General features: G+C 40.5%; 1 long non-coding RNA gene across 1 annotated transcript in view; it reads right to left on the reverse strand.

The window, feature by feature from the left end:
• Positions 1-7,056: 7,056 nt before the first annotated feature.
• The window catches only part of LOC134515098 (uncharacterized), a 45,821-nt gene continuing 37,712 nt past the window's right edge, over positions 7,057-15,165 (reverse strand). Inside the window, exon 8 of the long non-coding RNA XR_010070872.1 lies at positions 7,057-7,138. This is a non-coding gene — a long non-coding RNA (uncharacterized LOC134515098). The remainder of the gene's footprint in view (positions 7,139-15,165) is intronic.

A 15,165-nucleotide genomic window follows, 5' to 3' on the forward strand; every position in this document is an offset into this window, starting at 1 on the left:
AAGCTGTCTGATAACTTTCTACACAGCAGCTTGACCTCCTACTGTTATTTTTTTATATTTGTATTTACTTTAGCGTGCAGAAAACCAATCATGTTACTCTGTCGTACTAGTTATTTTATAGAAGTAGACAGAGGCATGTAGCAGCTCAGAAGAGCTTACAGGCTCCTGCAAACACATAGCACTTTCTTCCCTTGAGGTCTGAAGTTATTGGGACAACTGAAATGCTCAGGCTTTATTCTTTAACAGAATCTGGGTCTAAAGATGATACTAGAATACTCTTGGAAAGATCCAGTACCTAAGTATGTCCTTCTTGAAAGACATCATCATAAGTTTATTACATTAAAAGTTCATCAGCACGTTACACAGAAGAGACCTGACTTGAGAGCATGTATCCATTTAAATTATTGCAAATTTACTCAGTTAAACCAATATAAAATTATCTTCTGTGTTGCTGTTGGGGATGATTCTGCTGCGTTTATTTGGATGGCAAAGTGACAGGCCATTAGCCTAAGGGTAAGCTAATTATTTAAGGAACTTTTCTTGTTTTGTACAATGAAGAAATACTCTTGAAAATACAACACAAACGTAGATATCTGTATCAGATGGTGACAGTCCATTTCTTTCATATACGAAAATGTAATTTTAGCATTCAAACAGTCAAGACAGTGGTAATCCAAAATAAAACAAGAACAACAGTCATTAAATGGCTGTGTTTCTGGACTTAGATTGATGCTTAACACATTGATCTTCTTCAATAGAAGCTTTCCATATTCCATCTGTTAGAATCTTTGACCTTTTCTTAACACCATTAAAAGATAAAATGTTAATCTACTGAAAAAAGATGCATGACCTTTTAGAAGTGAACTGTACCACTTTACAGTCTGCCATCATTAAAGAACTTTATGCTCAGGAGCCATGCATTATGTGTATCATAGCAATATAATTGTTTAGAATAATGTAATTGTTCAACCAAGAAGATATATACCACGCATAACATAAATTAGAACTAGAATTATGTGAACTTTGAAAACCCAATCAAAATAACATGTCAGATCAAGGCTTACTTTCAGTTTTAATCAGCTTCAACCTCAAATTTATTTTTTATTAATATGCCAAGATGCATGCCTAGAAGATACTATTTTAACGAACAAAAAGGATGGTACTTTGGGACAAATGAAACCATACCACTAGCAAAGGAAGATTCTGATCTTCCTTTGTTTTAATCAGATATGCTTATTTTTTCAGTATAAGGAAATAAATGTGGTGCTAATATTTTAAATAGTAGTAAGGAATTTCAGTAGCAAGAAAATTCTTGCAAATGGCCTTAATTTGTTTGTGCTTAATCTGAATTGTCTTAAACGAGACTTCTTAATGACAACAGCCACAACTCGGAACAGCATTGAAACAATGGTTTAAATCCAATTCAGTAAAGCGCTTCAGCACATTTAGTTCTGAGTGTGGGCTAGTTTGATTCCACTTCAAATTAATCCTCTGTTCTGAATCCTGACAACAGAGAGCAAACTGTGAATACACGATATAGGTTTGGATAACCTAATCTTGTCTGCTGGTGGGTTCCAAGTTTTAGATGAAGCCCCTCGAGTTGATTTGAGAGCATAGCTACGTAATAATGCATCTACTTCATAACTACATAACAGAGGATAATAGAAGGTCCAAGTATCTTCTGCATTTGAATACGATGTTCTGATAGTACTTTTTATTATATAGGACAAAAAGCTTTTCTACAGAGGAAGGCTCATATTCTTCTAATTTCAGCCTAAATTCTGCTGAAGTCCCTAACTTGATCCCTTTTCCCCAGTAAAATCAGTGAGCTTAGGCTGGATGATTCTGGGTTGGAGTATCCTCTCTCTGAACGTCGGTACGTTTTTCAGTGGAATTTACTGCATACGGTAAGTGGCTGCATGCAAAATAGAAATACAGGGGGTCTAAGGTGACATAAATTTAGGTCCTGTTATTAATATTATTTGATCATAGTCACATAAGTAGCATTAGCAGTATCGCTGGAGTGGGGGCTCTCAGGCAGCCCTGATGCAATGGGTGTATTTAAATTAGTAATTCAAGGCACAGGAGGGGTTCTTTCCTTCACGAATTTGCCTTGCCCCTTTACTTGAAGGCTGGTGGTGCGCGCTCAAAGCTGTTTCCCACCTCGTGAAACTGGTGCTGAAGTCTTATGCTGGTTTACCATCTTGAGTGACCCGCTTGCAATGAGGACGTATGGTCCTGCAGAAGTTAGCTCTCTGCAAGTGTACTGCGTGCCTAGGACTGGAAACTGGCTTGAACTTCATCATTAGAAATGACATCATGTGCCTAACGGTGCAGAAAACATAGGAGAAAGCACAGGGTTTGCTAAGAGCTTTGACAAGTAGAAAGACATTCACTTCTGTAAATGTCAGCTGTTTAACTCTAGGTAAAACTTCGTATCCTGCTTTCTGATCACGTTGCTGCCCTAGCCCTTGTCTATTTATATTTTGCTCCTGTTAAATAAGCAGCACCCCATTTCGTACGGGCCAAGCATTTCATCTTTGAAGTTAGTAGTCACTTTTTTTGTCAAGCTCTTTCATTGTTTAGACCTGCTTCCCAGTCCCAGCCCCAGTTTATCACCGCAAATTTCCTCTCTTGCATATTCTTCCCTCTAGGTCATTGATAGTGAAAGCAAGCAATATGTTTCCTGGTGTTCAACCATGTGGCACTTCACTAGTCACATAATACACTAGATAAGCAGATGACAGTCTGTGCTGCTCTGAATAGCATATGTGCATGCCATCTGAAAGCCAGGAGCCGGAGGACATAGATACAGCCAACAGAGGGAGTCAATGGCAGCAAAGCACTGGCCATTCAACCCCTGCTTTGGAGAAGAGAGAAATGGGACAGTTTCGCGCGTTTGGTCAAAGAGTAGAAGATTTCAGCCCGTTTTCCCATTAGTCCCTAGGCATCTTTTAGAGGCCGTGTGCTCTTCTGCTTTCAAGCAGCACGTTGCCCACCTGACAGAAGTTCAGTTCCAGTTCGGCAGAAGGAGGTGGTGCCCCACCAGAATGTCAGCTGTTTTGAGGAAAGTTTGGCCCTTCTTACCTTTTTCATGTGGGCGTGGAAGATCCAAGCTGTAGCATTTGCCTTTTTGCCTACTAAGTGTAACTATCAAGTAACATACAGAAGCTATGATGGCTATCTAATTAGCATTACGAAATAAAGCCTGCATTGTGGAGAACACCTGCTTGCCCTGTCTTTTACAGTATAGTAGTAATGTTTAAAATCTCTTGTGCCTACTCATAACTTGGTACCCGACATAGCTAAAATGATACAGACCTCATCAACCAAAGCGGCGTTCCCTTCAGACTAAGAGAGTCCTAGATCTTGGTATTGGTGAATATAATAAAGTGAAAGACGGTCTTTTCTCTTTGACAGAAGCAAGCTGTCACAGTACTAGTGAAATGAGATACAGAAGAAAAAAAAAATTTCAAAATGTTCTTAGACACATTCAGGCAACGTGTAAATAGAATAATAAACCTGGCAAGAAAGATCTGTTTATGTTTTGCACAAAAGGGCTAAGAAGTTGTGGGGATTTTTTTCTGTTTTAAAGCATGAATTTCTTTTTCCCCCACCTGAAGCCTGCACAGTATTCCACACAGCAGCTGTCCGCAGCAAGAAACTCATCATTCACTCTCTGATCAGCTCATACAGTAAGTGACACGAAACTCCGCTTAATTCTCTTGTGTCTTCATGAAATAATTTCTTCACCAACCAAAGAAATCTGCTGTTTACCATAATCTCAATTTAACACCTACTCTCAGTGTTCAAAAGTAACTGTCTGCATTTGAATGGGATTTGCAAAGCAGAAGTAACTGCCAGGGAGAAACTAAACAAGTCTTGTCTCTTCCTTGGAAGTTGGAAAAGGCTTTAGTTTTTTATCGCAGTGACAGGTTACACGGTAAATAAAGTTTGAGATCTTTGCTTTGGCTATTTCAGACAAGAATTGGTTAGAAGTGAACAAAGCTGAAGGGTGCAAAACTTGAATTAAGCCCAAGTTACACGTTAAGACGGTTGTTGGAACGCAAGCGGCACATGCGCGCGGAGTAAAACTGGGGGGGGTCTGTATGGTGTGTCTGATTGGGGATGTTACTCCCCACTTACTGAGGAAGCTCCTTGAAACTAATGACTTTTCAGTCAATGAGCACTATGGGAAAGAGGCCTTGGAAAACATTCCACTTCTTAGAAGCTAATTTATTTGTTTTGCGTTACATAAAAAACAGCTGGGAGGGTCTCAGCCCCAGCAAAGCTGGGGATGGTCCCACCTCGCCTCCGATTACCATGCATAATGGAGGATCATTTCAAAGAGACTTCCTCCTTCGCGTTGGAATCAGGTATAATATCTTTTCATCGGCAATCAAAGCAAAGGCCCAGTTAGTGTTGTCAGATAAGCTAGATTTCTACAGATTTGTTCTGAAGTTAACAAAATTGCATCCAAATGAGAAGTGAGCGATATGGAATATTCTGCAGGAGTTCAAAGGCTGCGACGGCCGCTTCGCCCCAGCGTGGCGCGTAAAACCCCCAACAGCACTTACCTGGGAGCCAGGGGCTGCTCCGGGGGGACACCGCTCCTGCGGTTCTCTTCCCCTAACGCGTAAGGTTACGATTTGGGGAAATTCACGTTTGAAAATTTAGAAATATGATGCACAACGTTTTCCCGTTATAGCTGGATTGAAGGAAGAATAAGTTTACAGGCAGGGCGTACTTTGTGATTAGGCATTGTGTTGGAGGGTTGGAATTTCTTTTTGTCAGGGTTTCTGTTTATATCACTGTGTTGATTTACTGCCGGGGGGGGGGAAAAAAGGTGATGTAAAATCCTTGTGTAATTTTTCTGAAACAGGATGAGTTTTCACAACATGTGAATAGCATTGTACTGCAAACTCCAAATGCTCAGAGGAAACTAAAATAAGTTGAAGGAATTAATATTCCATCAAAGAGTCAGTACTTGCCTCATCAGATATTTTTAGCATTTTTGGATTTTGATATATGTGAGTGTCTTTTTTTCCCGAGAGAACAGGAAAAATACTTCTCCTCTCCCCGCTTCTTTCGTATTAGTTGTTTATTGCAGAACCATTGCATTAGGTCATGTTGCATTTGATGTGCTGGAAAATGAACAGTGGCTTGGATTATCTACATATTGTTTCGTTTGCTGCCCCTCTTTGGTCAGGTGAAAAGATAAAGCATTTCACTGCGTAACTTCCCTACCATTACCCAGGTACGTACCAGGGTTACGAGTTTTTGGATAAGCTGTATGTACCTGATCAGAAGGATCTTGCCCAGGCACAGCTTCTGCTGCTAGAAATAATGCTTTTTAAAGCATATTGACATATGCATTAAATGAAAAATACACATGGTATTCAAGTGCTCCGTTCCCCTAGAAGAGGAAGAGAATAAGTCTTAATTTTCCTTTGGGGCAAAGCTTTAATAGAATCGCTGCTAGTCCATAGTCTTCCAGTTATTGTTTAAACCCCATAAGATACTTAAGGCTTTGAGTGTTTGTACCAAGAAAAGAAAAATATTAATTCATTCTTGAGCTCAGATTTGGCAGCTAATAAAGTTATTCTGGCTTCTATTACATTTCTTGCCCACCAGCATTACCAGGTTACTATTATTTAGCTGAAGAGTTTTAGTGTCTTGAGCCCCTTGCACCTTATGGAAGTTGAGAAAGAAAATCAGAGGTCACAAGGAACGTGGAAAAAGGAAATCTGAATAATTGCAACAGAGAAAACGTATAAAAAAGAAATGGAACAGACATACGAATAGAAGCTAACAAAATGGTGCTCTGCCAGTATTGTTAGTGCTGTCGTTTAGGTGGGTTTATGTGGTTGAGTGATTGTGCTTGGTAATCTGCTTATTTTGTTGGGTTTACAGTTCTTGGTGAGATAGGGAGGAGTTGTCTCTGGTTGACGGTTTCTGAATTTTTCTCAGATTCTCCCTGTTCACTCTAAGATGGACACAATTTATTATGTTTCCGTTATCGATCCCCAGTGATTCAAGGACTTTTGCATTTTCTTAACAAATTAGGCAGCTTATCACATGATATTATATGTAGTTGGAATTAGATCTCATTTCCCCTCTCTCATGGCTACCAGGCAAAGTGGGACCCTCAGCAACTGAATTTCCTGTTCCACCCTGCCCAGTAAGTTGAAATATCCCAGGGCCTGACTGGGATCCCACTGGGTCGGGATGATGTTACCATGTCGTGCAATGTGCAAGCATATGCCAAGCTGGGCAGCAGGGAGGAAAGCCCCCAGACATCTTAGCAGCTTCTCTCTCCTCCGGGACTGAATTGGAGTGAGTTTTGTGATAAAATGATGTGTCACTTGTAATTTGTAATGTGCTCAAAGATGGGTATATAGTATAGGTAAATATATAGAAGATTGCTGACACCTTTAATTCTGTAAATCTTAGGATGCTACCAAGGTTGGCAGGTCTGTGTTTTTACCTGCAATTGTCATTTGCAAAAAATCTGCATTTTAGAGGGTCAGGCTTTCAGACAACCTAGGTGTACAACAAATACTTCAGACTGTAGTTACCCAGTTTGACAACAAAAGGCGAGTAACTGCATGAGGAGGCAGATAAAAGTGACTTTTTCCATGCATAAATACATACTTTCTACATATCAGCCTTCCTAAATAGTTTGCAAATCTCTCCTTAAACTGACTACAAAATGTTTTGTTTAGTGGCTAAAACGAGGGGCCCATAAGCATCAGTGTTTTGGTCCATCTGTTTTTGCTGTTTTCAAGAATTCGGTGAAAGATACTATTGTTTGCATTGACTTTGTTTACTCTATTGTATGACTGGGCTTTATACAAATTGTCGAAACGTTTGGGCTCTCCGTTTGATTTCTAAATTTTGAAGATGAGGTTATGGAAATACATGGCTTATGAGAAGAGCCAGGCTGACAGGAGAGGGATCGATCTCCTTTGTGGAGGACGAACAGCGTGTTGCCTTCTTACCTTGCCAGTGTGCTTCAGCCTCACCACACTCTTAACGTGGTTGTGGTCGTTTCCCGCCTCCTCCTGTCCTTAGCCTCTGGGCTGGGATGGGCAGCCCGGGTCCCAGTTAGTCCTAGGTGATGACTGAGGGTGGAAACCTGCAAAATAAGCAAAGTAACTCATTGCATGTAGAGAAATAAAATTCTGTCTTGTGCACTTGCGAGGCCCCCTGAATCTCCTTCTGCAAATAAAGCTCCCTCGTTTTCAGCTTCATTGAAAAATGCAGTGAAATCAGGCTTTAATCAGGGGAAATGGCACATTCTTGTGCGTATGTCATAGTCTTAAATTAAAAGCTATTTTTTAAAGAAGAAAATTAAATGCTATTTCAGATTTCTTGTTACTGCTGACCCTTTAGGACTGCACTGAGCTCCTGCCACCTACCAGCATGCTCGCCAGGCCGTCTGTACAAATATTATTATTACTTAAATAGAATCCGAATCATTACCTTGTGTTTTCACTTTGTAGTGAATTGATTTAAATATAGTTTTCTTATGTTGGGATCCTTTGACAAACGCATAAATAGTTAGCGCATTGTTAGCAACAGTGAAAAGGAAATGGATGCCTGGCAGGAGGAAGGGCAAATAATTTTCTCATGCTTGCTGTGCTCTTTCTGTAGTGTAAATCAACTCTTCTCCTCTGAAAGTAAAAACTTATTTCAAGATGTCAACAAAAGTAAAGTAATTAGGAAAGGAAATGTAATTCCTCCCTGCCGCTCCTCCCTCACACACTTTAGTAAATGAAGGCTATTTAAAGATACAACCTGAGGTAGCCTAATTGGAGGAGATGAGTCATTTGGGACCTGATCCTGGAAATGCTTACTCAAATGAGTAGCCCTTTGATTGTTTGCCTGGGTCAGTGTTGAGTGCCGGTGCCTGCTTTCAGGATCAGGGAGGAGAAGGTTCAGTCCCGCGCCTCCCGAGTGGACCGCTCCAAAACTGAAAGGCTTGCGCTCAACTCCCGAGTCCTCCGGTTGGTCTCCGGGGGAAGATGAACTGGTTTATTGGATCACAGGCAGTTTGGCCAGTGTCTCCCAGGACTAAACCCTGAATGCTTAACTTTAAATAGAACAGGACTATTATGAGGCTACTTTGATTAATTAATCTCATTTGGGAAAAAAAAGAAACAACTGGAAAACCAAAACACACCACAAAACTTTCCCACATTCGCTTGTGCCTCTGGTTCACGTCTGTCATAAAATTAACTACTGTAATACGCTTTTTCCACAACTTAGCTCTCAAATCCTTTGCTGCAAAGGAAGCTGTAAAGCTCAAAGGCGTATTTTTTTCTTAGTGTTAGCAATTAATATGCCACTAGTCTTTGCATAAATAAGTTGTCTATTTTAAAGCAACTCAAATGGGCTATTTCATTTTATATGACTGTTAATTAAGATGTTGATTAGCCCTGCTATTGAAGCATTGAAACCCTTTCTAAAAGAAATGGCCACTGTTTCAATTTTATTTTAATTAGTTGGACTTTGAGGTTATTTACTACAGCGTCAGCTATCAAAGTAAAGCTATTTAATTTGATGTTCCGACCAAGGCAGGTAGCGCACAGAATTCCACATTTGCCTGTAACCACCGCCATTAACAGCGGTATGATTTAAGGTCATTTAAGAGTCATCAACCTCACAGATGGTAAAATGCAAAGTATCTAAAAGGGAAAATAACAATTGTTGTCTTGTCAAATAAAATCCGAACATTGTATTTTTTGTGAACACCCACTAGCTTCCAGCAATTTTATACAGAATGTGTTTCCCTTTGGGCGGAGAGTGTTAGGTCTTCCCTTTTATGCATCCTTCCATTGAGACGCGCTAACCCCCTTGGGAGGTGAAACCCACCCAGATATTTGTGATTTTAAAACTTCATTTGCGTCACTTGCAACAGAGATGGGTCATTATTCTGGGATAAAATCACATCCTGCACAGTGAAAATAACAGGCAACATTTGACCTGAAAAGGGAAAGAGAAAAAAAAAAAAAAACAACCCAACAACTTTAAAGTGTTAAAAGAAACAGACAGTGTTAAAGCTGCTTCAGGAAACAAATTCTCCCTGTAATGCAGTGTAATTACGATCTTTTCTAAGCTAAGTATAGTACCCTAGAGATTACTATAAGTAACTTATAATAGAATTTTTATTAGTGGTAGTAATTTTTTATGATAATTAGTGTAATCTGCAGCCAATAAAATCACAAGATATATAGTTATCTCTTTTACACCAGAAAACTATTCTTCAGACAGCTGAAACATTAAGAAAGAAAAATGTATTCTTTTATGATCGTTATACACTTTTATGTTCTGATTATTTGGTATTTTTTTTATTAGCTCTTTCCATTTAATGTTGAAAAATGTGAGGCATACTCAAGAGCCAGTATAAAGCAGCCCGTTTGGGGTAAGCAGCTGGCATTTACTTTCTTTGGCAATCTTTATCTGAAACCTCATCCTTTGTGGAAGTTAGCGAGTTTTAAATGTTTCTCATAGACGATGGGTTATTCGTGTACTTGCAGCGAGATTGCCTTTCCTTACTGACTACAGGGAGAGCCGTAACTGTTGAAAAAAGAGGTTTTAACCGTAATGCTGTCCTTGGCTGGGGCATGTAGCCTGTGTATCCTTGAGACTCTCTTGCGTTGCCCCACACAAAGGTCTTGCAGCACAACCCTTCTCAAAAGCTCTTAAACCTACAAGAGCGACACACATGCAAAAGTATTCCTTAATACGGATTTGCAATCCCACGCAGTAGGACTGGGTGCTAGTGACGGGGAAATGGCTGGGCTTTGGTCTCCTCAGGTTTGGAGAGACATTGCGACTGAATGGATCAGCTACTATGGCTAAGCCAGTTGGTTTGCTGGAAGCACGAAGGAGGAGAATGGTTCCCAATAAACCTATGGAAGGACTGACTGCAATTCTGCTGTTTCTGTTCAAGATTGTACTTTAAGGTTTTTGTTTGCTTCTCTCTACGTACCTTGCTGGCACTAGTAAGCAAAAGCTTTGCCTGAGTAAAAAAAGAGAAGGCAAGAGATAGATGAGTCTTGGGTTTATCATATTTTCAAAAATAGCAATTGAAAGCTGGACCATTTAGCGTAGTCATTTTGTTTTAGAGTGAAGATAGTGTATATAAAGGTTCCCAACTTAGCTGGAGAGGTTGGATTTCACTTCCTGAAGGAGAAAAGAGGAGAGAATACTCTAGGAGAATACTGAATCTATAGGTATTTCAGTTGGAAGGAGGCTATTGTTTCATATGTTATCTATGGCCTGATACACTGCTATTTTCTTTTCTCAGTTAGTGGCACAGTGACCCTCTTAATCTGTATTATCGTAATTCAGTGGCAGCAGTTATAGGATAAAAATAAAAAATTCAAGATATGTGACCTAAAGGGAATCAAAGAAGGTTTTCATCATCTTTCCCCAGCCCTGTGACCTCATGCTCAAAAATTATGCCAGGAACTAAAGAGGCAGGTAAAACCAAGTTTGCATTTTCTACATGGTGAGCAACATTAAATCTGCTTTGGGGAAAGAATCGCTCAGCTTTGTTTTGGGACACAGACAGTGTTGTAATCCTCCAGGCTGTATGGATGAGATGGACCTCTCACATGGATTGTGCAGATGTTGAAGCTGGGATTGTGCATGCCTAGAATTCCTTGGGCTTGGACTTCACTCGGGGCTGTCTGAATGTACATAAGAGCTATGAAGAGTGCCTGCTGGCTTCCACTCAGGGAATGGCATAGATTCTCATGGACCTTTTCAAAATTATTCTTGCAGAAGGAGGTCAGAGATCTGTTGTATTCTCCTAGGCCTTTTAGACTTGCTTTGTCCTAAATTAGGATAGGAAAGGGGAAAATAAAAGGGGGGAAATGGTGGTATCGCTCCTTAGAGGTGCTAAAATGACATCGGTACTTCTAGCAACTGTACGAATATCCATAATCCAGTCCTCCTCTCTTCCGTACCCCGATGAGCAGTGAGTTAAGGATGTTGACATATTGTCTCTAGCATGTGACTTAGCATCTGTTGAGATGCATGAGGTAGATCAAGCTCCACTGAAGTCTGTCCTACATTCTGCAAATATGGGCAGACATCGGTGCGTGCAGTTACCTGTGATTCATATTTTAAGAGTTGTCTCAAAAGTTAAGGCAGACATAAAGTGTATTGAACTGGCATGTGTTTAAGTGTCTAATTCATAGCCCTGTCTTGACAGTCTGTGAACACAGGCACGTTCTTCTAAAGACTTAAGGAAGGCATTGGTTAAGTTCAGGTTCCTAATAAAGATGTTCTAATGGTGTTTCCTTACCTACGTTGTCAGTGCCTTTTGTGTGGAAATATGGTAACCGGCCAACTGTTAAATACGCAGTTGTTTCCTTCACGTCCAAGAAACCCTCATTTTGTGATGAAAATGGCAAGAGTCTTTCCTTGCCTCTTGTTTCCTCCATTGCTTTTCGGCAAAGGTAGCCCTGTGCAGACCTTCACCCTTCAGGTAGATTCAAGTCCTGTTCAGCCTGGAAGCACACAGGCTCTGAAAACGGTGCCCTGACAGCGGAGCTTCTGCCAGCGGATAAAGCATCAAGTATCTGTGCTGATGCTGCTGGATTCCTGTGTGCCAGCACTTAGAGACTGTTGACCGTGAGGTTTCTCTGACACTCTTGTGAACCCTCACAGGGACAGATGGATTTGCTCTTGAATGGCTCCATTCTTTTCTCTTTGTGAATAGAGCCGGCAATTGTTAATTTGCCCTGACTGCTGTCATGCACCACAGGCTTCTGCTTTGTCACCCCTGCTGCTGACCACGGCCTCAAGGCCAGGAGGTCTCATATTCTGAAAATGTGTGTACTTACTGTATGTGTCCAGAATGTCTTTTGGGAGGACGGGTATCGCAGCTGGGTGCAGACCCAAGCGCTTCCCCTTGTTGTGCTTCAACCTGAGACTTGAATGGGAGGTTTCCAGCAAGGTGTCTTGGTAGAAGCAACTGGTGGAAGTTAGAGAAATGAAATTCCCGTCCCCTCTACACTGAGGAATCTTACTAAAAGCCCTGTTAGCAAAAGTGATCACCCGTGGATTTTGCAATGTTTTTGATTCATACATGAGCCATTATAAAAATTATTCATGGGTTTGTTAACTTTTGAGTTGGATTACTGAAATGCATCGTACCTAAGGCAATGTCTGAAGAATATCTGGAAACTTTCTATAAGAGCAGAAAGCAGTTTCTTGCTCTCTTGGTCTCTTCAGGGCACGCTTTGCTTGCAGGCTGCTCTCAAAGCTCTCAAACTGCGCACCAGCTGCTTATGCGTTTCCAGTTACAAACAAAAATGGAGTTTTCAGCCATTAGCTCCAAGAATACATCCTTCCTCCTTCATTCTTTGTTACAGCTCTGCAGATTGGATCAGCTAGTGTTCTTCATTTGTTATTATTTAGTTAAAGGTCTCTCTTCCTTTGCTGCCCTGAAACCCACTGTATGTTCTTCCTCCAGCTTGATGAACTTTGAATTACAGAGCAGAGCTGTTTTCCAGGACTAGTTTCTAAGGGTTGATAGGTCTGAAGGATTTTAGGCAAAAAAGGGGTTATATTTTCAGTTTTAGAGTCTGTGAATACCTTATTAGCAGACAATGGATTATGTGGTAATTTGTCTAGGGGTTACAACAGGTGCATGGCATACTCCTAGATAATAAAGCTTAAATTGTAATTTCCACCACAGACAGATCAATCTGTGTAACGTAGTTGACGGGACTTTTAGAGTTGGTGTGCAAGGAAAATACCGTTTTTAGACCAGCAACTGTAAATTGATAACGGAATTTGTGTTGTGAAAATTGGTCACTGTATTCAATTATATTAAAAAAAGCACAGTCTTTTGAACAGCACCCACAGATGCGCCCTTAAAAAAAAAATCCAAACATTCAGATCCGTGAAGCTCCCTCCTATGGCTGGTGTTGGACCTCTGGGGTTGTTTTCCTTGCTTTTCCAGCAATTTGTCATGTGCCACAACACCACATCTGGTAAAGGTTTAACTGAAAAATTACTTATTTCTAAATTCAAATAATTTTTTTCCCAGTTAAAATGTATATCCTGTGCCTCATAGTCTTCATCCATTCTGGCACCAGGTAGGTAACAAATGATATCGCTTGCCTCCTGAGATGAATATCAGAGTAATTCACTGTGCTGTGTACGACACCACCGAGAAGCCACAACACAAGTGATAAATAGTAGTAGGTCGGCAGGGGAGGGAAGGCGGTTCTTCAAAGAAAAGTTATACTAAAAAAGATGTAAGATTAGTGACATCATTGTTGAAAAACGTGAACTCTGTATCCCCACTGGAAATTCATTGGTAAGTAGACCCCGAGGAGAAGACAAAATCAGCAGCCAAAAGCAGAGTCTGTGGCCGCAGCTGAGAAATCCAGCTGACGTCTGACACCCACCGAAATCCACGCTCATGAATCCAGTGGTCATTAGGTTGGATTCTTAATCACCGGGAAAATGGTTTAATTCAAAATACCATCTCAAGGGAAGGGGTAGAAGACATCTGAGGTGGAAACAGAGATAAATGACTTTCTCTTCACTTTAGGTAATGTCAAATACAGGAGAAGCTCGCCCTGGACTGTACTGGAGTCCAACGGGTAATGCCAGTTGCTTTAGCCTCACTAGTAAACACCGGAAAGGTAAGGCAGTTTTGATGGCTGTCATTTCAGTGCTGATTGGAACCAATATAAAATTCTATAAATTAATTGGTCTCAGCATTAAATTTGATCTAACATAATTTTATTTGAATTTTAAAGAATTAAGTGCAATCAGAACCTACTAGATGTTTTCTGAAAAGGAAAATTGCATGAGTAAAGTGTTTTCTTTTTCTGACAATTGTCAATAATGTTTTTATTTTCCAGTGACGGAAATGCTCAAAAAATATATTTCTGCAAAATTAAATATTTTCAGGTTGGGTTTCACCCCTTTTCTTTCCTCTGTTCCCTTTCTCTTGTCTTGGAACAGGCAGAAGACAAAACACAGTTTTTCTTGTTAATATTTCTTGCTTTTGTTCAGCATTTTTTTCAGCTCCCCTACAACACTGCTCAAAACATTAATGGAATATTTTTGCCCCGAGAAAGTATCCAGAAAACGTGTCAAGGAATTCTAAAAATAAGGATTGTATTACTATTTGTGGTGTTAGAGAGTGGGCTGATTTGGCAAATAGGATGCAGTGTAAGCTTATGGTTTCAACACAATGGAGAAGTTATCAATAGAATAATGGATGGCAAACACGGAGCCTTGCACGCGTGGTGGTTTCCAGATTTCACAGGCTGAGTGTAACACTGTGTGTCTGTCTTGGGGGAGGAAAGACCAGCTCGAGGCCAACAGCCAAACTCCTTATGAAAAGAAAAAGGGAGGCTGCTCCCGTAATAGGGTGTGAAAAACTGACCTTCTAGCAGAGCAGTTTTAAGTAGCTTTTGGGTTTTGTTCAGCTGCGGTAAGGAAAGCGTAATTGTGCTGCCCGGTTCTGTTTGAACAAGCGAGTTGTGCACTTCACCGGAGGAATGTATGGAGTGTGTTGAAAGGACAGATAGGGAAGTGTGGCCAGGAATGTGATAGAGTGGATATAAAATGAGTGAAGACAAGTGTCCTCATGCTGGCTGCAGTGGTGACGTGCATTATCTCAACGTGTTATCAGGAGATAGATGTTTGCATTCCCGTGGGTCAGGGCAAGTTGTCACAGTTTCAACTTCCAGCTTTTTCTTATGGAAATAACATCACGAGGCAAAGAATGCTCGAAAAGTCCTCTGCTTGCTTGCACCTCCACATGTGATGCTACAATCTTGAAAGTTCTCTAGAGGACTTACGGTGCAGAGTGAAAGTATGTCAATTGGTTTTGCAATGGTCCTTTACTTCTATTTATAGCAACAAAGTTGATTAAAATGTTTTGTTTCACTCCTCCTTTTCCCACTCATTAAATCTCTTTGCTAGTGAGACTGCTTAGAATACTTTCAAGGGGAAGCCAGATTATTTTTTTGTTGTTCTTTTACCCTTACTTTCATTTAAAAGAAGCTGGGTTTGATGGAGTTCTCAGCAGTAAAGTTTTGATGCCTCTAGAAAGACATTGCTCTCCTGGAATGGCAAATCGATCAAAATCTGGCACTTTCCATCCCAGCCCAACCATCT

The sequence above is a fragment of the Chroicocephalus ridibundus genome, chromosome 4 (assembly GCF_963924245.1).
Source record: "Chroicocephalus ridibundus chromosome 4, bChrRid1.1, whole genome shotgun sequence".
NCBI classification, from domain to species: Eukaryota; Metazoa; Chordata; class Aves; order Charadriiformes; family Laridae; genus Chroicocephalus; species Chroicocephalus ridibundus.